Raw genomic sequence first — 26,441 nt, forward strand, 5'->3', positions numbered from 1 at the left:
AGAGACCAAAATCAACCACATAGGATAGTCTGAGCATAAAAATTTCTAACTAAAAACAAGTAGATACATCCTGGGCTTGTAGCTTTCTTGACAAAGGTCAATCTTTATCTTAAGTGAGCTTGTCTATTGTCTTTTTGCATCTAAGATAACATACCCTTGGAATGTCAGAGTAATTCATTTTTTTCCAGAGCCCTCAGGGCACAACCCACTGCACCAGAGCATGAGACCACAAAACCTTTCATGGCTATCTTGTCTCCAGAACACCATCTCTATGTGCTGTAAATGTCAATTATTAACTCTCCTGTACCCACCATTCTAAAACAAATATGTATCCCTCCATTTTACTTTTTGTCCAGTCCCACAGATTTCCCCGCTTCACTTTCTCCCTTCCTCTTAATCTACCACCAATGAATTTCATATAACCCTCCTTAGATCTCCTCTTTTGATTCTAATGTATAAAATAAGCTGCTAAACTTCCATTCTCTAGAGCATTTCTTAATCTATTGAGATTGTGCTTCCCAGCATTTGTCATCAGTTGGCTCAAATAAACTCACTAAAATTCAAAAAAAAAGAAAAAAATCCATTCGAGAACCACTAGGTTGAGCCTCTGCCTCTGCTACCATCCTTGGCAGTGTTCACACAGATTATTGATATTGATCAGACACTAGTTAGTTAATTACTCAATTGACCAAAATGGTCAAGCAGACATACTTTTAAGTTATTAAAAATATTTTGCTAACTGTTTGAATCCAGATATAATGGATCTTTGACCAATACTTTTTGCTAAAGTCTTCATTAACATCCAGTGTTAAGATAAGTATTATTGTAGATAAAGTTGGTTTTCAGTGTTCTATGCAGGAGCCAGCTTTCATAATTATAGTGAAGTTTCTCTAAATATTCAGGAGGAATGCCTTATTTTCATTTCTTCCCGGTCAATATATTCTACTCAAGCATTTGTCTGGAGTGGCTCAAAGATATGATTCCATCCAGTTTAAGGCTTTGGCCAAACTGATTATTCACCCAGTCATGCCAGTTTTGATAAATTGTCCATATTTCATTCATGTAGTCAGATTTATACAAATTGGATGTAAAAATGTACCTGTCACTTTACACAGATCATTCAAAAAATAACACAGGTTTCTCTGTGTCTTTGAGCTTGCCATGGAGAGAGCAAGCTAAACTCTATTAGACTGAGGCAGACATATGACTGGAAGGTAAAAGACCATCATTCATGTTTCTCATACATCATATAAAGAATATTTACACCACTATTCTGAGATGTTGTCAGTTCCTGAAGTTCATCTTGAATACTTTGAACATTACATCATCTTGTAGAGGGTTTAGGAACCACTTCTCAATCCTGGCAAATTTATTTAAGGATATTCACAAATGTTGACTTCCCTGTAGCAATGTTCCCTTCAGTGGAAAAATTTTTTTTGATGCAGGTCCCCTCAGAACGGGTCACCAGAGATAGGGAACTCTTCTTGGGTGGGGTGGCCATTCCTCATCTTGTAAGGGCCCCAGCACGAAAGGAAGGAGTAGCTGGAAAGTGCTCAAAGGTGCCTGGGCCACTACCTTCTGCCAACATGGCCTGACTTGCAGGTTGGACTCCAGCCTGTTGTAGACAGTCAGCCTCACAGGCCTCCAGATTTGATTTTGGCGTGCAAGACAGTGGCCAACCCGGACCAGCCTGCAGCAGGGACACTCACCCAGAGGGGAAGCCACACCCTCTCCCTGTGCCGATGATTTTTTTTAAGTCGAAGGATTCTAATAGCAGAAATTAGAATAGATCAGAAAGGAAAAAAGACTAGAGGCAAGGAGACAAGTTAGTAGGCCTTAGTAATTGCTCAAGGAAATGAAGATCTGAACTAAAATAGTGACAGTGGGAATGGAGAAAGAAGAAATGGATGAAAGGGCAATGATAAGCATAAAACTGACATACCTTGGCAAACTAGTGAATGTGAGGTACAAAGTAGAAGGAATTTTATCAGTCATCTTCCTAGAGAAGTAAGATCATATTTCTCATCTGCTTACAACCCTCCAAGAGCTTCCCAATACACTTAGAGTCTAAAACTCTTCATTGACTTATATGACCATATAATCTGGCCCCAGCCTACCTCAATTCCATTGCTTCCCAGCTTTATTTCTCTTCAATTTTTTGATATAAAGCTCCAGCATTACTAGATTTTATTTCCCATCTCAATGCCTGTGCACTTACTAGTTCTTTTGCTTCAAACTCTCTTCCCTGGACTTTTGTACAACCATCGTTTTCTCTCCATTGAGATCCCAAATCATATCTCCCTCTACTGCCTCAGTGTTTACTGGCTCCCTACCAGCAGTAACACCCTCACCAACCCAAAGTTACTCTTTACATCACCATATCTGTCCTTTCTAGAGCACCTATCAATATCTAAAGTTATCTTTTTTTTTTTTTTTATTAAATGATTATGGTCTCTTTCTCCCTACTAGAATGTCAGCTCCTTCTGGACAGAGATCCTCTTTGTCGCCAGTGGCTACCATGTAATAGGCTTTCAAAGAATATTTATTGATCTGCTGATATATAGAAATACATCTATGTGTGTGCATATGTGTATTTGCACATGTGCCATATATATAGATATACTCTATAATAAAAAGTTATGGTTTGAGATTAAAACTATTAGACACAGATAGCTTGCTACATCCAAGTGTGATTCCTGTGCTGAAGTAAAAAGTATTAATTTATAAATCTAATGACAGGATCATTATATATTGAACTATACAAGAGATATAAATACTTTTAATAGAGGAGAATTGAGATAAATACTCATCTAGAAATAAATTTCTAACCCACAGCATCTAAAGAGAAACAAGCTACATCTCAATTTTATACCAGAAATTTGTAGATTAAAAGCCATATTTTGGAGTCATAGAAAGAAAGGAGCTGGCATGCTCATACCACCCACACCTAATATTTTTTTATATTATTATGAAATGGGATGACTTTTCTAGTAGAAGTGGTGGACGTATTTCAGATAAGACTATTCTTTTTTTCAGGGAAACTTACTACTTGATAGAGTCTATTTTAGGATGACAAGGAGAGGATCTTCAGGTTCTACATCCCAAATCATGCTTCTTTACGTACCTTACTGGGTGGTCAAAAGGGCCAAATAAGTTAATGTTATTTTTATCGACTTTACCTACACTTCATTTTTAAATCATTTTTGGATTTGAAATTTCATTCAGGGTCCAACATGAATCACTCTGAGTTCTGTATATCATCAGCAGAGTTCCAATGACCTCAATAGTTACTCTGTGCTAAAAGCAATATTGGATATGCTGGAGGCATGGAAATGATTGATCATGATTTTAAAATATTAAATATTCCCACATTTGCTTCGTAATTTAGAACTTAATTATTCAAAAAACAATTCTATCACTGGGGGAAAAAAATGACTCTCTTCAAGGAAAATGTATTCCATCCAAAACTGACTGCAGGCAATAGTACAATTCTTCAACAGATCTATGGATCTCACTACTAGGATTGCACTTTCCAATGACACTGAAATAGAATAGGCACATCACATCACTGAGTAGCTTTGCCTCGCCTTACCATGGTGCACCCCTGCCTATAGGGCTTGCTCAGTGTGCTTCTACTTATTGAGGCTGTGGCAGCAATAGCAAGAACAACATTAAATAGAAGGAGTGATCCCTATTCTCAGGGAGACTTCAATGAAAATAAGCCTCATGAGCTCTGTTTCATGGCATTTTTCATTTCTGCTCCAGTAAACATACACTAAAACTACTAATCCTGGGAAATTTAACAAATACTGAAACAACAAAGATAAGGTAAATCATTCCAGTGAAGTTGCAAATGAAGAAACATACAAGGGCATTTTAAAGTATTTTTTAAAGAGTCACAAAAATAACTGCCTCGAGTATTTGATAAATATCTGAACAAAATTCAATTCCATGATGGATGAGCAACACAGTTTCATTAAGATAATTTTATAGGTGATGCTTTTGTGTAAATGGTTAGTTTATTAGATGTTAAAAATAAAACAGGATTGTTAATGGTGTTTACAAAACAAAAACAAAACATTTTCTTTACAAAATTTTTGAAGAGACTTCATTTTATTCAGGTATTTTATTTCAAGTAAATCATGATGAAGTTGTGGAAATATTAAAAAGAATAGCATAATATTAAAATAATTTAATAGTAATAATAGTGTTAGTGTAACTATCCTAATATGTTTATGTTATCTTCAACATGAATGGATATTTATATAATTTATATAATAATTCACATATATTTAGTATTGTTATATTTCACCCAACATTATTCATTTTCAATTCTGTTTTATGTGGCCTTCTTAAGTGTTTTATTAATATTTTTATTACAAATTTTTTCTTCTTTCTTTCTTTCTTTTTCCAACTCTTTTGAAATATAATAGACAATTAGTTGCTCATATTTATGTTGTACAATTCGATTAGTTTTTTCAATAATAGTTGGTATACAATATATTAGTTTCAGTTGTACAGCATAGTGATTAAAGATTTATATAACTCACAAAGTGATCAACCCACTAAATCTAGTACCCCCCTCTTCCCTCTTACATATTTTTTACCACACTGTTGACTATTTTCCGTATGCTACACTTCACATCTCCATGACTATTTTGTATCTATCCATTTGTACATCTTAAGCCCTTTGCCCATTTTTGCCATTCCCCAAACCCCCACCCATCAAGTAGCTCTCAAAATATTCTCCGTATCTATGTTTATTTCTGTTTTCCTTGTTGTTGTTGATTTTGTTCTTTATATTCCACGTGTACATGAAAACATGTGGTATACGTCTTTATCTGACATTTTAGTCAGCGCAACATCTTCTAGGTCCATCAAGGCAATATCTTATTCCATTCTCTTTCTTTTAGTCTGTGTGTGTCTTTTAATTTGAAGCGAGTCTCTTGTAGGCAGCATATGTAGTGGTCTTGTTTTCTTGTCTCTCTTTTAGTTGGAGCACTTAATTCTTTTCCATTTGAGGTACTTGTTGAGAGGAATGTAGTTATTACCATTCTTTATTTGTGTTTTCATACAAATTTTTTCTTCTTAGAGAAGTTCCACTAACATTTACTGTAATATTGGTTTGGTGTTGATAAATTCCTTTAGCTTATTTTTGTCTAGGAAGCTCTTTATTTGTCCTTTGACATGAAATGATAGCTTTGCTGGATAAAGTATTCTTGGTTGTAGATCCTGGGTTTTCATCATGTTGAAGATTTTGTGCCAAACCCTTCTGTCCTACATAGTTTCTTTTGAAAAATGAGCTGCCAGTCTTATGGGTGCTCTCTTGTAGGTAACTAACTGCTTTTCTCTTGCTGCTTTTAAGATTCTCTCTTTATATTTAACATTTGGCATTTTAATTATGATATGTCTTGGTGTGGTCTTCTTTGGATTCATCTTTTTGGGGACTCTCTGAACTTCCTGGGGTTCACCAGGTGAAGGAAGTTTTCCATCATTATTTCTTCAAACAGCTCTTCAACTTCATGTTTTCCGTCAAGTACCCCTATGACACAGATATTTTTACATTTAATTGTGTCCAATAAGCTCCTTAAATTATGACTATAGTCTTGGCTTATTTTTCCTTTGCCATTCTGAATGAGTGTCCTTGGCTTCCCAATCCTCAGTGGTTCGATCCTCTTTATTCACTATGTTAATTCCCTCTAATATACTCTTTATCTTGAATAATATGTATTTCATTTCTGACTGGTTCCCCTTTATAATTTTCATTTCCATTTTTATGCTTTTATCTCTTTGTTAAACTTCTCCCTGAGTTCATCTACACTTCTTCTAAGTTCACTGAGCATCTGTATAACCAGTGTTTATACTTGAGGCAAGTATAAAAACAGCATCTGTGGATTTGGCAAGCAATCCACAGATGCTGTTTTTATACTTGCCTCAAGAGACCACGCCAGAAACCGAAGTCAGCTGCCACCAGTGTGAGCCTTGGAGGAGGCATAGCAAGAGCACCTGACTCTCCAAGGACACAAATGGATGTGGCTTGGGTAGGGCTGCAAGTTGGGGGAGATGGAGTTTCAAGGAATCCTCTGGGTGGGGTGACCTCTGTTTTCCAGTTTGTAGTCGTCTCAGCTATGGAGTTGCTGAGTCTGCCCACTGGTAGGGGGAAGGACTCAACAGAGAAACAATGGATACTGTCAGCACATCTACCCAGAAGATAGCCTTCCCTCTGACCCTTGCTCTGACAGCTTAGTGTTCCCCTATAAGTCCTTGGTGCCCTCCGTGCAGCACACTCAGAGCTGGTGCTCAGAGGGAGCAGGTTTGTCACCAGGAAAGTGAGTTCACAGACATGGACCCTTTAAGAGGTATCTGAAGGTGCTGACTAGCTGCTGCAGCCTCTGTCCCACTCAGCCACTCAGGACAGCCTCATATCTTTGCCCCCTCATACATTCTACTGTTACAGGGTGATTTTTTATATTTCTCCCTAGTTGTAATGTTTCTGTTCATCTAGGTCCTATGTGACTTTTCTTGCTCATTGCTCTGTATTTCTGTCACAACTTTGATTTGCTCACAAGAGGGATGAACAAAGCCTCTATCATCTATGCTAGTCTTCATTATATTTTTTAATTTTTTAAAAAATTAGTTTTTTCAATAATTAAAATATTTTTCAGTTACAGTTGGTATACAATATGATATTAGTTTCAGATGTACAATATGGTAACTAGACATTTATATAACTTAGAAAGTGATCACGCAAATAAATCTAGTAACTACCAGACAGCATACATAGTTATTATTACAATATTATTTTACTCCATCTTTCTAAATTTATTTCATGCCTTTATTTTTATTTATTTTTATTTTTTAAATGTATTTTTATTTATTTTTATTTATTTATTTTTAACTTTTTTTTTTTTATATTTTCTCCCTCCTCCATCCCCTCCAATAACCACTAGTCTATTGTCCGTATCCATGAGTCTCTGTTTGTTTGTCCAGCTCATTTGTTACTCTTAGGTTTATATACCACATGTAAGGGATATAATGTGATTTTCAACCTTTTCTGTCTGACTTATTTCACTTGTATGATTATTCCAAGGTCCATCCATGTTATCACAAATGGCAGTATTTCATCTCTTCTTATGGCTGAGTAATATTCCATTGTATTTATTTATCACAGCCTCTTTAGTCAGTCATCTATCTTAAGACACTTTGGTTGCTTCCATGTCCTGGCCATTGTGAATAACGCTGCTATGACCATTGGTGTGCGGATATCTTTTTGGATATAAGTTTTCAAGTCTTTTGGGTAAATACTCAGTAGAAGGATTGCTGGATCACATGGTAGATCAATCTTTACTTCTTTGAGGAAACTCCATACTGTTTTCCAAATGGCTATACCAATTTGAAGTACCACCAGCAGTGTATAACGGTTCCTAATTCTCCACATCCACTCCAATATTTGTTATTACATATTCAGGTGATTATAACCATTCTAACAGGTCTGAGAGGGTATCTCATTGTAGTTTTGATTTGATTTCCCTAAGCTAGCGATGTTAAGCATCTTTTCATATATTTGTTGGCCATTCATATGTCCTCTAGAGAGAACAGTCTGTTCAGGTCCTCTGACCATTTGTTAATTGGATCTTTTGTGTTTTTATTGTTATTGAGTTGCACGAGTTCTTTGTATATGTTGGATATTAGGCCCTTATCGGAGGCATTGAATGCAAATATATTTTCCTATTCAGATGGTTGTCTCTTTACCTTGTTATGATGTCTTTTGCTGAGCAGAAGCTTTCTAGTTTGATGTAGTCTCATTCATTTATTTTAGCTTTTACTTCCTTTGCCTTTGAGGTCAAATTCATAAAATCCTCTTTAAGTGCAAGGTCCTTGAGTTTCATTCTTATGTTTTCTTCTATTTCTCTTTCATTATTTTTCATTCTTCGGTTTCTCTCTTCTTCCTTCTGATTTACTTCTAGATTTCCGTCTTCGCTGTCTCTGATCCTTTCCTCCGTTTTGTCGTCTCTATTTCCCAAGCGTGTTCTTTCATTTTTTCAACTCTTGCAGTGTGTTCTTTATCTTCGGAAGGTCTATTCTGTTCTTTTTCAGGGTTTCAACCTCCTTGCTAAAGAACTCATTCTGCTCATCTAGTTGTTGTTTTTTTGTTGTTGTTGTTTGCTGTAGTTTTTGATATGATTAGTTTCAGATCTCATTGAGTTTTTTCAGAAGTACCACCCTGAATTGTCTGTCATTTAAGTAGCATATTTCTATGTCTGTAAGTTTATTTTCCGTAGATTTCTCTCTTTCTTTCTGAGATGCCTTGTCACCTTGGTTGTTCATGGTGTTTACTGGACTATTTCTCCACCTGGGCATTAATGGAAGTGTGTTCTGCCTTTTTTTTCCAGAAAAAAGATTTATTACATAATGGTCCTTAGCCTGTTGCAAAGAAGGTGTTTTTCTTTTGGTTTCCAGTAGGTGGCATCTAAGCCTCTTGGATCTCTGTGTTACATAAAGTCTTAATAATGTCTTTTTTTTCTTTATAGATGTTTAATCACACTTGCTACCATTAGTCTCAGTTTCTGTCAGTGTTAGTGGCAGTTTCGGTAGCGTCTGCTCAGATTCTCCTTGGGCTTCACGGCCTTTCATCTCAGAGGGTGGTGGATGGGACCCTCTGCATTGGGGGATGGGGAGTGCGGCTCATCCTCTGTTTTGCATTCACGGATGGTAAAAATCAACTGTTGTTTCTCTGCTGTCCTCATTTTTCTACTGTCTCCTTTTCTCTGCATTCTGCCCTGATAATTGGGCACTGCCGTGAGCCGCGTAGAGCTCACGACACTCTCAGGCAGGTTTGTTCAGGAAACTTGCCTCACATTCTCCATACCCTCTCCTTCTACAGGGAGTTCCTATGGCAGTGAGAGGCAGCTTCTATGTTTCACCCAGTCCACTGCCTAACACCTGGGGTTCTGACCTGTGGTAGCTTTTAAGCGCAGATTCCACACTCAGACATGCTTGTGTGCAGTTTGGGTATTTTTTGTTGAGTTTTAGATATTCAGCTTATTGTTGTTTCAAGAGGAGAGATCTGGGAACATCTCTCACTCTGCCATGTTTAATCCAATCCCCAATATTATTAACTATATTCCTTATGCTATACTTTACATTCCCATGACTATTTGGTAACTACCAATTTGTACTTTTTTTTATTTTATAATATTTTATTTTATTTTTGATTTTTGGGGTGACATTAGTTAATGAAATCCAGTAAGTTTCAGGTGTATGATTTAACAGTAATGCATATGTATATTTACATTGTGTGTTCACCTCGTATAGTTAGATTTCTTTCTGTCATCACATATTTAACACCTTTACTCCATCTACTTCCCTCATCCCCCTCTTCCCCTACATTCTGGTAACTACTAGTCTTTTGTCCATGTCCATGAGTCCCGGTTTGTTTGTCCTGTTCATTTGTTGGTTTCAGGTATAAGTCCCACATATAAAGGATATCATGGGGTTTTCAACTTTTTCTGTCTGGGTTATTTTGCTTAGCATGATTATCTCAAGGTCCATCTACGTTGTCACAAATAGCAGTATTTCATCTCTTCTTATGGCTGAGTAATATTCCATTGTATATATTACCACAGCTTCTTTAGCCAATCATCTATCATAGGACACTTCAGTTGCTTCCATGTCCTGGCCACAGTGAATAATGCTGCTATGAACATAGTTGTGCAAAAACTTTTTCTGATATGAGTTTTCAAGTCTTTGGGGTAAATCCATTAGAAGGATTACTGGATCATATGGTGGATCAATACTTACTTTTTTGAAGAAGTTCCATACTATTTTCCATAGTGACTGTACCAATTTGCACAGTCACCAGCAGTGAATGAGGGTTCCTTTTTCTCCGCATCCTCTCCAACACTTGTTATTACTTGTCTTGTCGATTACAGCAATTCTAACAGATGTGAGACGATATCTCATTGTGGTTTTGATTTGCATTTTCCTAATAGTTAGCGATGTTGAGCATCTTTTCAAATATTTGTTGGCCATTTATATGTCTTTTAGAAGGAAGTGTCTGTTCAGGTCCTCTGCCCATTTTTTGATTGGTTCATTTGTTTTTGTTTTAGTTGTTGTTGCTTTTGAGTTGTAATAGTTCTTTGTATATTTTGGATATTAGGTCCTTATAGGAGGTGATGCTTGCAAATATATTTTCCCATTCGGATAGTTGTCTGTTGACCTGGTTGACAATGTCTTTTGCTAAGCAGAAGCTTTCTAATTTAACATAGTCCCATTCATTTATTTTTGCTTTTACTTCTCATGATTTTGAGATCAAATTCATAAAATCCTCTTTAAGTCCAAGGTCGATGAGTTTAGTTCCTATGTTTTCTTATATGCACTTTCTTGTTCCAGGTCTTATATTCAGGTCTTTAATCCATTTTGAATTAATTTTGGTGTATAGTGAAAGACAACAGTCTAGTTTCATTCTTTTACAGGTAGCCTTCCAATTTCCCCAGCACCATTTATTAAAGAGGCTTTTCTTTCTCCACTGCAGGTTTTAGGCTTTTTTGTCGAAAATTATTTGCCCATATAAACATGAGTTCATTTCTGGACTCTCAATTCTATTCTGCTGGTCCGTGTGTCTGTTTTTCTGCCAATACATGCCATTTTGATTATTGTCAGTTTGTAGTATAATTTGAAATCAAGCAGAGTGATGCCTCCAGGCTTGTTCTTTCTTTCTCATGATAGCTTTTGCAATTCGGGGTCTTTTGTGCTTCCATAAAAATCTGATGATTTTTTTGTTCTATTTCTTTAAAACTGTTGATGGGATTTTGATGGGGATTGCATTAAATCTGTACAATGCTTTAGATAAGGTCATTTTAACTATGTTGATTCTTCCGATCCAAGATCACAGAATATCTTTCCATTTCTTTGCATCTACTTAGATTTTTTTAATAAGGTCTTATAGATTTCATTACATAGGTTCTTCACATGTTTCATTAGATTTATTGCTAGGTATTTTATTCCTTTTGTTTCAATTGCAAAAGGAATTATTTTTTCACTTTTTTTTTTTTTGATGCTTCATTATTAGGGTATAGGAATGCTATGGATTTTTGAATGTTGATTTAGTATCCAGAAACTTTGCTGTATTTGCTTTTTGTTTCTTGCAGTGTTCTCCTGGAAGCTTTATGGTTTCCTATATAGAGAATCATGCCTTCTGCAAATGGTTATAGTTTGACTTTCTCGTTTTCTATTTAGATGTCTTTTTGCCTGATTGCATTCACTTGGACCTCCAATGTCATATTGAATAACATTGGCAATAGTAGACAGCGTTGCCTTGTTCCTGATCTTAGAGGGAAGGTTTTTAGTCTTTCACTACTAAGTGTAATGTTGGCTGAGGGTTGTCACATATGGCCTTTATTATGTTAAGGTAACTACTATCCTTTTTAACTGATTTTGTTAAGTATTTTGATTATAAATGGATGCTGTATCTTGTCGAAGGCTTTTTATGCTTATGTTGATATGATCATATGATTCTTAGCTTTTAATTTGTTTATGTGGTGTATCACATTAATCGATTTACGTATGTCAAACCATCCCTGTGACTCAGGGATAAAGCCCACTTGATCGTGGTGTATAATCTTTTCAATATGTTGTTGTATTTGGTTTGCTAGTATCTTATTTAGGATTTTTGCATATGTGTTCATTAGAGATATTGGTCTGTAGTTTCCTTTTGTGTGTGTTGTCTTTACTAGGTTTTGTTATCAGGGTAACATTGGCTTCGTAAAAGGGGTTGGGAAGTATTGCCTCCTCTTCAATTTTTTGAAAGAGTTTGAGGAGAATAGGTATAAAATCTTTGAATATTTGGTAAAATTCACTAGCGAAGCCATCTGGTACTGGAATTTTACTTCTTGGTAGGTTTTTGATGATGGTTTCAATATCCATACTGCTGATCGGTCTATTTAGATTTTCCAGTTCTTGATTCAGTCTAAGAAGGTAGTATCATTCTAAGTACTGGTCTATTTCTTCTAGGTTATTAAATTTGGTGTTATATACTTGTACATAGTACTCTTGTATCATTCTTTGTATTTCTGCAGTGTCTGTCAAAATTTCTCCTCCTTCATCCCTGATTTTCTTTATTTGTGTCCTTTTTCTTTTTTCTTTAGTGAGACTAGCCAGAGGTTTCTCTATTTTATTAACCTTCTCAAAGAACCAGCTCTTTGTTGCATTTGTTTTTTTATCTTTTTATGTTTGTTTGTTTCTTTGTTTTCAATTTCATTTATTTCTGCTCTAGTTTTGATTATTTCTTCCCTTCTGCTGACTTTAGGCTTCATTTGTTCTTCCTTTTCTTGTTTTTTAAGATGAAACATTAAATTGTTCATTTGGATTATATTCATTTTTTGAAATAGGCCTGTAGTGATATTAACTTTCCCCTTTTACCACTTTGTGGTTTCTCATAAGTTTTGATATCTTGAACTATCATTGTCATTCATTTCTATATATCACTTGATCTCTCTTTTCATTTCCTCTCTAACCCAGTCATTCTTCAGTAGCATATTGTTTAATCTCCATGTATATATGGTTCTTTCTGCTTTCTCTTTACAGTAGAACTCCAGCTTCAATGCATTATGATCAGAGAATATGTTGATATGATATCAATCCTCTTATATTTGTTGAGGCTATCTCTGTATCCCAGTATGTAGTCACTTCTTGAGAATGTTCCATGTGCACTAGAGAAGAATTCATAAGCATATTTTATAAAGAAAGACTCTGTAAATGTCAATTATGTCCAGTTGGTCTAATGTGTCATTTAAAGATGTTATTTCCTTATTGATTTTCTGTTTGGATGATCTATTTATATCTGACAGTTGGGTATTTAGTTCTGCTACTCCGATTGTGTTTTTAGTCTGTTTTTCCCTTTAGTTTTGTCAGTAATTGCTTTGTAAATTTTTTCAGGTCCCTGATTGGGAGCATAGATATTAATAAGTGTTATGTCTTCTTGGTGCATGATTCTTTGTGTGATTATGAAGTGTCCCCTCAGTAACTTTCTTTAACTTTTTTAGTTTGAAGTCTATTTTGCCAGATATTAGTACCACTCCTCCCGCTTTTCTCTGAATGCCATTTGCTTGAAATATCATTTTCACCCTTTCGTTTTGAATTTTTATTTGTTTTTGGAGCTGGGATGTGTCCCCTGGAGGCAACATATGGTTGGGGTTTTTATTTTGATCCAATCTGTAACTCTGCGACTTTCTATTGGTGAGTTCAATTTATTTACATTTAGGGTGATTATTGAAATATGAGATCTTCTTATAGACATTTTATTTTTTGCTTTCTGATAGCTCGGTGTTTCCATTGCTTCCTTGTCCTTGTGTGTCTGTTTTGTTTGTTTGTTTGTTTGTTTGTTGTTTGGGTTTTGTGGGTTTTCCCACTGGTCCTTCTTGTTTTATGTCATATACTTCAGTTCTGAATCTTCATAGGACAGTTATATATATATACAGTCATCTATTTTCTTCTGCACATGCCTTATCTCCATTCCCTTTTGCAAATATGGACCATTGCATCTTCTCTTTTTCAGTCATTGTTGTCTCGATTTGTCCCTATGTATGCTGAAAGTTTATTACTATCTTGCTATAGCAAATCTCTATTGATTAAGCTTATAATGCACTGCTCATAGTTACACTCCTTTGCTTCTATCTATCTGCTAGTCACCTCACCTCTAATTATTTTTTTATTGTTATTTTGTTGTAGATGAGCTTACTCCTTTCCATATTTCCTGTAATGCGGGCCTCATAGTGGAGGAGTCCCTCAATTTTTATATGTTTAGAAAGGTCTTTATTTCTCCTTCATATCTAAAGGAGAGCTTAGCTGGATACATTATTCTTGGCTGGTAGTTTCTTTCATTTAATACTTTGAATATTTGATTCCATTCCTTTCTGATTTGTAAGGTTTGTTCTGAGACTTCCAACAATAATCTAATGGGTTTTCCTTTATATGTTACCGCCTTCTTTTCCCTGGCTGCCCTCAGAGTTCTGTCTCTGTCCTTGATATTTGATAATTTTAATACAATGTGTCTTGGTGAAGGCCTTTTTGAGTTGAGATAATTGGGTGTTCTATTGACTTCTTGAATTCCAAGCTCCGGCTCATTCCTTAGATTTGAGAAATTCTCATCAACTATTTGTCTGAAAACACTTTCTAGTCCCTGCTCCTTTTTCTCGCCTTCAAGAATGCCCATTTTTCTTGTTTCCTCTCTCGATGGTATCAGCTAGTTCTTGTATTTCTCTTTCATTGTTTTTCATTCTTTGATTTCTCTCCTTCTTTCTGATTTATTTCTAGATTCCTGTCTTTGATTTCCTTTATTTGGTTGGCTCTATTTCCCAAACTCGTTATTTCATTTTTCACATCTTGCAGTGTGTTCTTCATCTCCAGAAGTTCTATTTGGTCCTTTTTGAGGTTTCGGTCTCCTTGTTTAAATACTCATTCTGATTATCTAGTTGTTTTTTCAAGTCCCACAATTGTTGATATGCATTATTTTGTATCTCATCGAGTTTTTTCAGAAGTACTATCTTGAATTCTTTGTCATTTAAGTAACATATTTCCATGTCTTTAAGCATATTTTCTGGAGATTTTTTTTTTCTTTTTTTCTGAGCTGCCTTGTCACCTTGGTTTTCATGGTGTTTAATGAACTATTTCTCCACCTGGGCATTAATAGAAGTGTATTTTGCTTTTTTTCAAGAAAGAAGATTTATTGTATAAAGGTGTCTCTTTAGCCTTTGCAAAGAAGGCTTCGCTTTTCTTTTGGTTTCCTGTAAGTGGCGTCTAAGTCTCTTGGATTCCTGCTTTTTATGAAATCTTAATAATGCCATTCTTTTTTCTTGTAGGTATTCAATCACACCCTCAGCCTCAGTCTCTGTCAGTGTTAGCAACTGTTTCATTAGCATTTGCTCAGATTCCCCTGAGGTTCCATAGTGTTGGGTCTTGGAGAATATGGGGGTCGGTCCCTCTGTGTTGGGGGATGGATCTGTGACTTGGCTTTGTATTTTGCAATCAAGGATGGTAACAATCAACTGTTTCTTCTCTGCTTTCCCCATTTCTGCTGTCCTTACTTCTCTGCTTTCTGTCCTCATCCCTCGGCAGTGCCTCTTTGAGGAGCTCACAGCTCTCGCATGCAGAGTTGTTCAGGGAACCCACCACACCTTCTCCTGTCCCTCTCCTCCTGCAGGGAGCTCCAGCTGCAAGAGGCAACTTCTTTGTTTTTCTTGGTCTACTGCCCAACTCCCTGGGTTCTGACCTGTGGTAGTATTTATGCGCAGATCACATGCTTGGACATGCTGGTGTGCAGGTTGAGTGTTTTTTGTTCAGTTTTAGATGTTCAGCTTATTGTTGTTTCAAGGGGAGAGATCTGGGGATATCTTTCACTCCACCATGTTTGTCCAATTTGTAGTCTTCATAATTTTAATAGCTCCTAGCTATTTTATTTTTCCTCAAGTTTTTTTCAAATATATTACTCTTTTCTAATATAGTTTTGAGATATATTTCATGTTCTTTCTTTTTGTTTTAAAATGAAGTGAAATATTTTAATATTTAAATTAATATAACAGATCTGTTACATTTCATAATTATTAGCTCATAACTACATAATTTATATTTATTAACTTTCTTCAAATATATAATTCAATTTGGGCCCTTTTTTCCTTTCTAAAACTCATTACCCCATCCCAAAGTTATAACTTTGTACAGAGGTTTATTATTTCTACATTAAAATTTTTACCTTTATGTTCTACTTTCGTTTTAACAGGCAAATGAGTTAGAAATCATTCATTTCCTTTATTATAGTCATTTAATAAACATTAACTCAGCATACACACACACCTTTTATTATCATGTTATCTCTAGAAAGAATTGTTCTTTTTGTTTTTATCATAAGATCATTTTCTAGCAACCTCCCTAATCAAAAGTTTCCTCCTCTCTTCTCTACATACTCAATTAATTCACCTCAAATTCATTTTTCTTCTGGAGTTCTAGATAAATTTCCATTAGTAATATCTATAAAAATATATGTATTTATGTAGTAAATATTCTCAAAGTTTGTAAATCAGAGGTTATGTTTCAGTAGTTCTCACCTATGAATAATAGAACAACTAAAGAGTTTTATTAGAACACACATTTTTTTCTTTAAATGTTTTTAAGTTATTATTTCATTATCACTTTTCTTGATTGGTGCTAAGAAGTAGTCCAACATTTTCTTGACTTTGGCTCCTTTGATGGTCATGTTTTTCTACATAAGAGTTTAAATGATGATTTTATATTTTAAGTTCAGTGATATTTAGGGAATATACTTGCTGATGGAATATTTATGTACTTATTTTCTTAAAGGTCTATATTTAGACAATCTCATAAACTTATCCTGGCTGCCTAGAAGAAACAGATACTTATAAAAAGTGGCAAGGATTTTAATAAGAACTAAGAACTACCTTCACCATGTTATATATACAAAGCTCTGGTTCTCTGTGTCTATGAATGTATTTTCTCAAATACTTTGTATGATTTGATAGTTTCTATTATTCCCAGCTTTTATTCCATTTCACTCTGCTTTTGTGAGATTGAGAAAATAAACTTATAAATAAAGGTTTAAAGCTTTCTTGCTCTTTGTGGGTAATAAAAATAGACATAGTGAAAGCAAGAGCAAGGTTGAACTATTGGGTTATATACCAGGGAGAAATGACCCAGCTGTTTGAAGGACCCATTGATTAAACCATCCACAAATGAATAGAACAGTACTTCAAGGTCAGTGTTTTGTGTCACCAGATACACTGTCATTTCTTTGCTGTCAATTTTGTTCCTGTTGATTTTCTCCTCTACTGCAAGAGAAGCAAGAATGGGGAGGCTGCTTAAAAGGTTGGTATAGTCATTAAAGCTACCTAAAATACCCTTGAAAACCCATGCATATATTATCTCTTTTCCTCACAGAGAAAATCTGAATTAAGCAGAGAAACTTTTGAATAAAAGACTACTACTTTTCAGTACTATAAGAGACCATGACACTGCTTACTTCTACCATGAAATAAGTTAAAGGAAAAATTTAACATAGAAGTCTCATGAGGTAGAGACATTTCTCTACACTTCAGATGACAAATCTTCAGTGACTTTAATGGCCTTTTCTGACATTGTGTAAATCCCTTGAGTATGAACTATGTTAAAACCTAAATATAATCACTTTCCAAAATTTCTCAGAACTATAAGATTTCAAGTAGATTTTGTTTTTGAGTCTCTTCCAACCAGCATAAGTCTTGCAACAATAACATGGATAAATCAAGCCAAAATATTTATTAGCCCAAATCACTTAGATATGCATATTTCCCATGTCCCCTGCTCTGTCATTTATCAAAGCAACTGAAGCTCTTCTGTCACTGGAGCAGAAGCAAAGATTGAAGCCAGTTTGGGGGTGAAAACTGTGATTAAAAGAGAGGAGTAAGTGGAGGGGTTAACTGGACATAGAGAAGCTGAGGAGAAAGAGGAGATCTAATAGGGGAAAATGACCTTCAGCCACAAGAACAAAAGAGTAAAAGAAGCTCAGCATTTGGAGGTTCTTGAAAGTGAACCTCTTGCTAATCATTGCCTGGGAACTGCTCAATGTCTAGCAGTCTTGGATGCTTGTAAGTGTGAAACAATGAAGACATGAATGCCTTGTATTAAGGTGGCAACTTGAAGAGAAAATCTTTTCCCCTGTCAAAGGTGGGTAGAAATTAATATCATCTGAGAATCTTTCTAGGAGTAGAAGCAATTATAGACAAATTGCCACATTTTCAAACATATATAAACATTTTTCACAGTTGAATTTTTATTGTATATATATTTTGTGTGCTTGTTTGAAGATAAACACTTTTTCTCACTATCCAAATTACTTTAAATAAATAACTAAATAGCATATTTAATGGCTGTATAATGTTCTATCTCATAAATTACTGTAATTATCCCCTATTCGGCTATTAACAAATGTAAAAGTCTGGGATGACTATTTTAATACATGAATTTGAGAACACTTCTCCAAGATAGGGTTATTGAAATTTAATTATAGAGTGGGACAGAATGTACAGTTCTAACTTTTAATGAATACTGCCGAAATGCTTTCTAGAAGAGTCTTAAGAAATTCTTGTCCCATCGGGGTTTATGTGCTTGACCATATCATGCAATCAACATAAGCACTGAGTACCATTTTCTTTTAATATTGTTTATTTGAGAAGTCAAAATGATATTTATTATAGTTTTAGTTTACATTTCTATATTTATGACATGGAACATTTTTCATACATTCATTATCTCTTTCTCTCTTTACATATAAACATATTTTTTTCTAACATGTCTGCTTCTGCACTAAGAATCTCATTGATTAACGTGAGTGTATTATATACTAAAGAACAGATACTTTTGCCTATTTTTTCTTATATTGTTCCATTTGTTGATCAAACTTTATTTTTTTGACAGTTTGAACATTAAAGGATGTTTAATCCCTTGATATTTTCTTTTTTATTGCTTCCATTATATACAGAGACCAAATAAATAAATACCTAAATAATGTTTACCTATACAGAAATCAGATAAATACCTAAATTAAATCATAGGCTTTGCCTTATTTTTTTTTTCATTTTATAACAGAATTTCTCCGGATTTTTTTGATATATTACAATTAATATTATTGTATAACAAACCAACCCAGGGCAACTCTCTGCTCCAAGTGGAGCAATGGTGTAGCATCTCTTGCACTACCAAGATCCTCTTTTCAAGGAAAAATTTAATGTGCACCTATAGGATGTGTAGTCAGCTGTCAACTCCTTCAGGGTCTGCCTATGCTACAAAAAACTGCTTCCTTTGAGATCACATCTTTCAAGAACAGGTCATACCTCATGACTGAGCGAGGCTTGGATATGAAGGTCCAGCCATCTCAGGTCAATCCTAAAAAACTTGATGGCAAAACTCACTGGAGAGCTTCATGTTTGGTTGCCATAGGTTTTATCCAACCTTCATTGAAGTTTAGATTCTTCCTCTGCCCAAGCCTGCTGTTCTCCTGCCTTACACAAGTGTTGAAGTCTACTAACCACTTGTATCATTAACTCCATTTCAGTGTTTGCTTCTAAAGAACCTAACCTATAGTAGGCAGCTCAACTGGGTGTTGGAAGATCCTCTCTCAAAGTGGCTTACTCTTGTGGCTGGCATATTGGGGTGGTTGATAGCTCAGATGGAACTGTGTACTGAAAGCTCTTAATTTCTGTTGGTATAGGTCTCTCTTAAAATTCTTACCTATATTAGGCAATAATTTTAATAAATTAATGGTATAAAAAATCTTTTTATTTCATTTCATTTTTAATATTCAACATAAAATTTCCAAAATAGGTATGTTGTTTGTTTGTTTTTTTAATTGTTACAAGTCTTTGAAATCCCATAGCATGTGTAACTGAAACAAAATGAATATTCAGCAACAGAGCTGTGTACAGGCTGACATATGGGAATAGTTTTTAACACCACAAGAGATATTACAAGGACAGAAATGAGGTCACTCTCCTTCTTGTGGGAATGCCTCCCCGGTATGGTGACTGTCATTTTATTATAATTAAAAACACAAAAGATACTTCATTGGCACTGTAACCAATATTATACTTCAAATTTGAGGCCCCAGGTTGTGGATGCTGCCATTATTTAGTAAGAGACTTAATGGACACAATATTTTCAGGAGTCTTTCAGGAAAGATTCACAAAATTGAAATCTCAATTGAATTTCATTTCATTAGCTTATTATATTAGCTTACAACATATTTTCCAAGTCATATTATTAAATTATGCCATTTATAATAAGATAGACTTGAAGCATAAATGCTGCCCACTCTACATCTTTTTAACATATACCTGGGAAAATGCTCTGTTTTTAAAAAGTACCATACTGCTGACTCATAGGGACTATTATAATTCGTTATGATTTTCAGATATTTTTCTGAGGCACTTTGATCTAGCACCTAATTACCCATTTTACATTTGTAAGATGTGTTTTTATTCTTTGAGTGTACTAGTGAATATCTATATTTGTTTCTTGCTCATCAAGGTCTTTTAAATTTTGCCCACCACAACCCTTACACTATATCCTAACTTATCATCAAGATGTTCTTTCATGCAAAACTAATTAAGGTCCTAACTTACAAGGGAGCCGCCTAAACATGTCTTTGAAGTACCTACTGGGTATAAAGCACAATACTTAAATTAAAGAAAAATACAAAGGAAAGAAAGGATATGGCTCAGCTCTTTAAAATATCATACTTGAGATAAAGAGAATGACAGACAGAAACTGATGCATATTTTCCCAAGGCAACTCTTCCATTATGTCCAAGTGCAGATTCCAAATAAAAACTGAGTATACATTAAATGTTAGGAAATTATTGGTATCATATTTGGTCTGTCAGGGAAGGTCATAATGCATATTACTAATAAGAGTGTTTTAACTGAATCAGGACTAACTCTATTTTTAAAAACTACATATCAAGCCCTCATTCATTTTGACTCCTATTTTTCTAAACTCACACAATTATACACTATAAAAATGTCCTTCAGGATACTTATATGCTATAGAAAACATAAATATATATATTATTAATATCACTAATGTGCATAAGAGAAATGAAGTAACAATTAATTGTAAAAATGTCCATATAATACTCTATACACTAGGATAAATTACATAATTTGAGACATTCTATAACAAGTAACTGTAATTTAGACATTCAGAATGTAAAAGAAATCTACTATCATACAAGAAAAAGAACAGAAACACACAAACAGATGGAGGCTAAATAACATGTTACTAAACAATGAATGGATTAACAATGAGATCAAGGGAGAAGATAAAAGATACCTTAAGACAAATGAAAATGAAAACACAAAGACCCAAAAACTTAAGACAGTGAAAACAGTCTTAAGATGAAAATTCATAGCAATACAGGCTTATCTAAAGAAATAAGAAAAATAAACAATCTAACTTTATACTTAAAAGAAGTAGAAAAAGTACAGCAAACAAAGCCCAAAGTAAGTAGAACAAAAAATGTAATAAAGATTAGAACAGAAATAAATGAAATAAATCTAAAATGACAATACAAAAGATCGATGAAACCAGGAGCTGGTTCTTTAAAAAGATTAACAAAATTGATAAAGCTTTAACCAGATTCATCAAGGAAAAAAAAAGAGAGGCCCCAAACAAATAAAATCAGAAATAAAAGAGAAAAAGTGACAATTGACTCCACAAAAATACAAAGAACAATTATATGCCAAAAAATTGGACAATCAGGAAGAAATTAATAAATTTCTACACACATACAATTTTCCAAGATTCAGTCAAAAAGAAACAGAAAATATGAATTGACCAATAACTACTAAAGAAATTGGATTAGTAATCAAAAAACTTCCAACAAACAGAAATCATTAACCAAATGGCTTCACAGACAAATTTTATCAATTGTTCAAAGAAGAGTCAACACCTATTCTTCTCAAACTATTTCAAAAATTTCAAGAGGAGAGAAGGCTCCCAAACTTATTCTACAAGGCCACCATTACCCTGATTCCAAAACCAAAGACATTACAAAAAAAGAAAAAGAAAAATAAAGAAAATTATAGGCTGATATCCATGATGAACATAGATGCAAAAATTCTCAACAAAATATTAGCAAACCAAATTCAACAATACATTTAAAAGATCATATGTTATGATCAAGTTGGATTTATTCCTGAGATTCAAAGTTGGTTCAATATCCTTAAATCGATTAATGTGATGCCCCGCATAAACAAATTGAAAGATAAAAATTACGTGGTCATATCAATAGATACAGAAAAAGCATTTGACAAAACCCAGAATCCATTTATGCTAAAAACTCTCAGCAAAGTAGGAATAGAGAGAACATACCTCAACATAATAAAGGCATTATATGACAAACCCACAGCTAGCATCATACTCTATGGGGAAAAGCTAAAAGAATTTACCTTAAGATCTGGAACAAGAATGTCCACTTTTACCGCTTTTATTCCACATAGTATTGGAAATCCCAGCCACAGAAATCAGACAAGAAAAAGAAATAAAAGTCATCCAACTTGGAAAGAAAAAAGTAAAATAGACATTGTTTACAGATGGCATGATACTATATATAGAGAACCCTAAAGATTCCACCAAAAAAAACCTGTTACAACTGATAAATGAATTTGGTAAAATAGCAGAATATAAATTACTATTCAGAAATTGATTGCAGTTTTATATACCAATAATGAACTACCAGAAAGAGAAATTAAGAAAACAATTCTATTTATAATTACATCAGAAAATGCCTAGGAATAAATTTAATCAAGAAGGTAAAAGACTTGTACTCAAAAAATTATATGTCATTGAGAAAGAAATTGAAGAAGATACAAATAAATGGAAGCATATATTGTGCTCATAGATAGAAAGAATTAACATTTTAAATTGTTCATACTACCCAAAGCAATCTATAGATTCAATTTAATCCCTATCAAAATAGCAATGGCATTTTTCACAGAAGTGGAACAAATAATCCAAAAATTTATTTGGAACCATAAAAAACCCTGAGTATTTATGGCAATCTTGAGGAAGAAGAACAAAGTTGGAATGTTATGCCACCTTATATCAAACTATGCTACTATAGTAATCAAAACAGCATGTACTGGCAGAAAAACAGACACATAGATCAATGTAACAGAATAGAGAGCCCAGAAATAAATCCATGCCTATACAGTCAAACTATGACAATGAAGGCAAGAATATACAGTGGGGTAAAGACAGTCTCTTCAATAAATGGTGCTGAGAAAATTGGACAGATACATGCAAAAATATGAAACTGGACCATCTTCTTACAACCTATACAAGAATAGACTCAAAATGGACTAAAGACTTAAACGTAAAACCTGAAACCTTAAAACTCCAGGAAGAAAACATAGACAGTAAATTCTCTGACATTGTTCTTAGTAATATTTTTTTCTGATATATCTCCTCAGGCAAGAGGGATGAAAGAAGTGGAACTGCATCAAACTAAAAAGTTCTTTTGTACAGTAAAAGAAATCATCCATAAAAAGAAAGACAACCTACTGAATGGGAGAGGATATTTGCCAATAATAAATCCCAAATATATAAAGAACTCATTAAATTTAACACCAAAAACAAACAATCCATTTAAAAGATGCGCAGAGAACCTGAATAGATATTTCTCCAGAGAGGACATGCAAATGACTATATACATATGAAAAAATGCTCACTACTAATTATCAGAAAAATGGAAATTAAAACTACAATGGGATATCACCTCACACCTGTCAGAATGGTTATCATTAATAAATCAATAAACAAGTGTTAAAAAAGATATGGAGAAAAGGGAACCCTTGTGCACTGTTAGCGGTATTACAAATAGGTACAGGCACTGTGGAAAACAGTTTCAAGGGGAGAGGGCCTCACTAAATTAAAAATAGAACTCTGGGTATTTGGATAAATACCCAGAAGTGGAATGACCTAGTAATTCCACTTCTGGGTATTTATCCAAAGAAATCCAAAACACTAATTCAAAAAGATGTATACATCCCTATGTTCACTGTAGCATTATTTAGTCAAGATATGGAAGCAAACTAAGTGCCCATTAATAGACGATTGGATAAAGAAAGGTGGTACATATATACAATGGAATATTAATCGGTCATAAAAAAATGAAATCTTATCATTTTCAACAACATGAATAGACCTAGAGGGTATAATGCTGAGTGAAATAAGTCAATAGAGAAATACAAATACCATATGACCACATTTATATTGTGAATCTAAAGAACAAAATAAACAAAATAGAAAGAAACATATAGATAGATAGAACAAACTGGCAATTTCCAGATAAGAGCGGGGATAGGGGTCTGAATAAAAGAGGTGAGGGGCTTGAGATCAAATTGGTAGTTAAGAAATTGTCACTGGGATGTGAAGTGCAGCATAGGAAATATAGTCGATAACATTGCAATAACTATGTATGGTGCCAGGTGAGTAATAGACTAATGTGTGGGGAGGGGGGGATCATTTAATAAATTATACAAATTTCTAACTACTGTGCTGTACACCAAAAACACATAAAATAATAGTGAATGTCAACTCTAATTGAAAAATAAAAACTTTTAAAAAACCCTTTAACAGTGCTTGTCCTTCCAAGGTTCTCTCATAGGTCTTCTGCAGCTCAAAGCCAATGGCACCCCAGTGTTTACTCTAGCATTATTCACAGTGGTCTTCAATAAGCAATTGGATAAAGAGGATGTGGTAAGGAGTTATGGTCAAGATGGCAGAGTAGGTAAATGCTGTGCTTGCCTCCTCTCACAACCACATCAAAATTACAACTAAACTACAGAATAGTCATCATTGAGAGTTGCCTGAAGTCTAGCTGTACAAAAGTCCTACAATTGTGGACACAAAGAAGAGGTATTTTGAGACTAGTAAGAGAAGCAGAGACACAGAACAAGCTGGTCCTACTCCTGCATATGGTGGTTGAGAATCGGGAGAAATAGCTTGGCTACAGATGTCTCCCCGGAAGAGCAAGGGAAGCCAGCCCCAAACTGAGTCCCCACACTCAGGATTCCAGTTCCAGTAAGGGAAGTACCCACAATTTCTGGCTGTGACAACCAGCAGAGATGGAGGGCAGGAGGAGACATAGGCACTGCTCTTAACGGTCTCCACACAAACTTAATAACAGAGACTTTCTCTGAGCTCCAGCAATGGTGTAACAGCTCAAAACATGCTGAGGATATATGAGGAGAAACCAAATGGTGCGGTTTCAGGGCGAGGGCTGAAGAGGCAGCTTCCTCTCAGACAGAAGTGCTGGCAGGGCGTTGTCCCTTTGTTGAGCTCTTCTCAGTCTGGCTTGCAGACCCAGATGGCCACCATATATGAATCTCTGGCAATGTAGCTAATATCTGTCACTCCACCCTGGTGAGTCCCTGAGACTCCAAAGTTTCACAAAACCTAAACAAGCAGCATCTGGCCTTGGCATGTCCTGTACCTCTTGCTGAGCAACCCCAAGCCTGGTAAGAGGGGCGGCAGGCCTCGGTTCATGGCTGGCCTCTTGTGGAACCTCCAAGATAGTGTGGATGGTGGCCATCTACAGATGGCTTGGTGGCTCATGCCAGGTGGCCCCGGGCAGGGTACAGGCTGCAGGTGAACTTGGCCTGAGTCAGGGTACCTCCCACAAGCCCAAGCTTGCACACCTGGTGGCCAGCTTCAGTCTGAGCCAGAGCACAATACAAGGTCACATCGAAGGACCAGGCACCAGAGCCATGCTAAAGCAAATTGTGCTCTGTAGGTTCAGCCTCTGCACAACAGCTCCTCCGCTAGTCATGGCCAGTTCTCACAATCAATCAACCCAAGGGTCAATTCCTCCCATTGATGAGCAAACAGCAACTCAACAGGAGGGCACACACATCCCATACAAAAGACACACCTGGAGCACCTGGCTGAGTTGACTAGGGAGACCATCACTGTGCCCACAGCACACCTACTACATAAGGTCACTCTACTAAGACAAAAGACATAGAAACAAACACAAGTAGGCAGTCAAAATGAGAAGACAAAGAAACATGCCCCAAATGAGAAAACAGAACAAAACTCCAGAAGAATAAACAAAATGGAGACAAGCAGTCTATCAGATACAGATTTCAAAACACTTAAAAGGATGCTCAATGAGTTTAGCAGGAGAGTAGTGGAACTCAGTGAGAACTTTAACAATGAAATAGAAAACATAAAAGCAGAGATAGAAAACATAAAAAGAACCAGTCAGAAATAAAAAAATATAATTGAAATGAAATATATCTTAGGAGTATTTAACCATCTATTAGATGAAGCAGAAGATCAAATCAGATTTAGAAGAAAAGGTAGCAGAAAATACCCAATTAGAACAGCAACAAGAACCCCCACCCCAAAATGAGGATAATTCAAAGGGTCTCTGGGGCAGCATCAAGTGTGCCAACATTCACATCATAGCAATGCATGAAGAAGAAGAGAGAGCAAGAAAATTAAAACCTATATCAAAAAAGAATGAAAACTTTCTTAACCTGGTGAAGGAAATAGACATACAAGCCCAGGAAGAGCAGAGAGTCCTAACATAGAGAAACCCAAAAGACACCCACACTAAGACATATCATAATTAAAATGCCAAAGGTTAAAGACAAAATCTTTTATTAAAAGCAGCAAGAGAAAAGCAATTAGTTACCTACAAGAGAGCTCCCATTAGACTGTCAGCTGGTTTTGTAACAGAAACTTTGCAGGCCAGAAGAAATTGGTACAAAATATCCAAGGTGATGAAAACCAAGGACTTACAACCAAGATTAGTCTACCCAGAAAAGCTATCATTCAGAATTGAAGGACAGATAAAGAGCTTCCCAGACAAGAAAAAGCTAAAGGAGTTC

At 35.1% G+C, this 26,441-nt stretch overlaps 1 pseudogene; it reads right to left on the bottom strand.

Annotated features, from left to right (window-relative positions):
• Positions 1–837: 837 nt before the first annotated feature.
• LOC105300293 lies at positions 838–1,501 on the bottom strand (annotated as a pseudogene).
• Positions 1,502–26,441: the final 24,940 nt, after the last annotated feature.

The sequence above is a fragment of the Pteropus vampyrus genome, unplaced genomic scaffold, assembly GCF_000151845.1.
Source record: "Pteropus vampyrus isolate Shadow unplaced genomic scaffold, Pvam_2.0 Scaffold206, whole genome shotgun sequence".
In the NCBI taxonomy this organism is placed as follows: domain Eukaryota; kingdom Metazoa; phylum Chordata; class Mammalia; order Chiroptera; family Pteropodidae; genus Pteropus; species Pteropus vampyrus.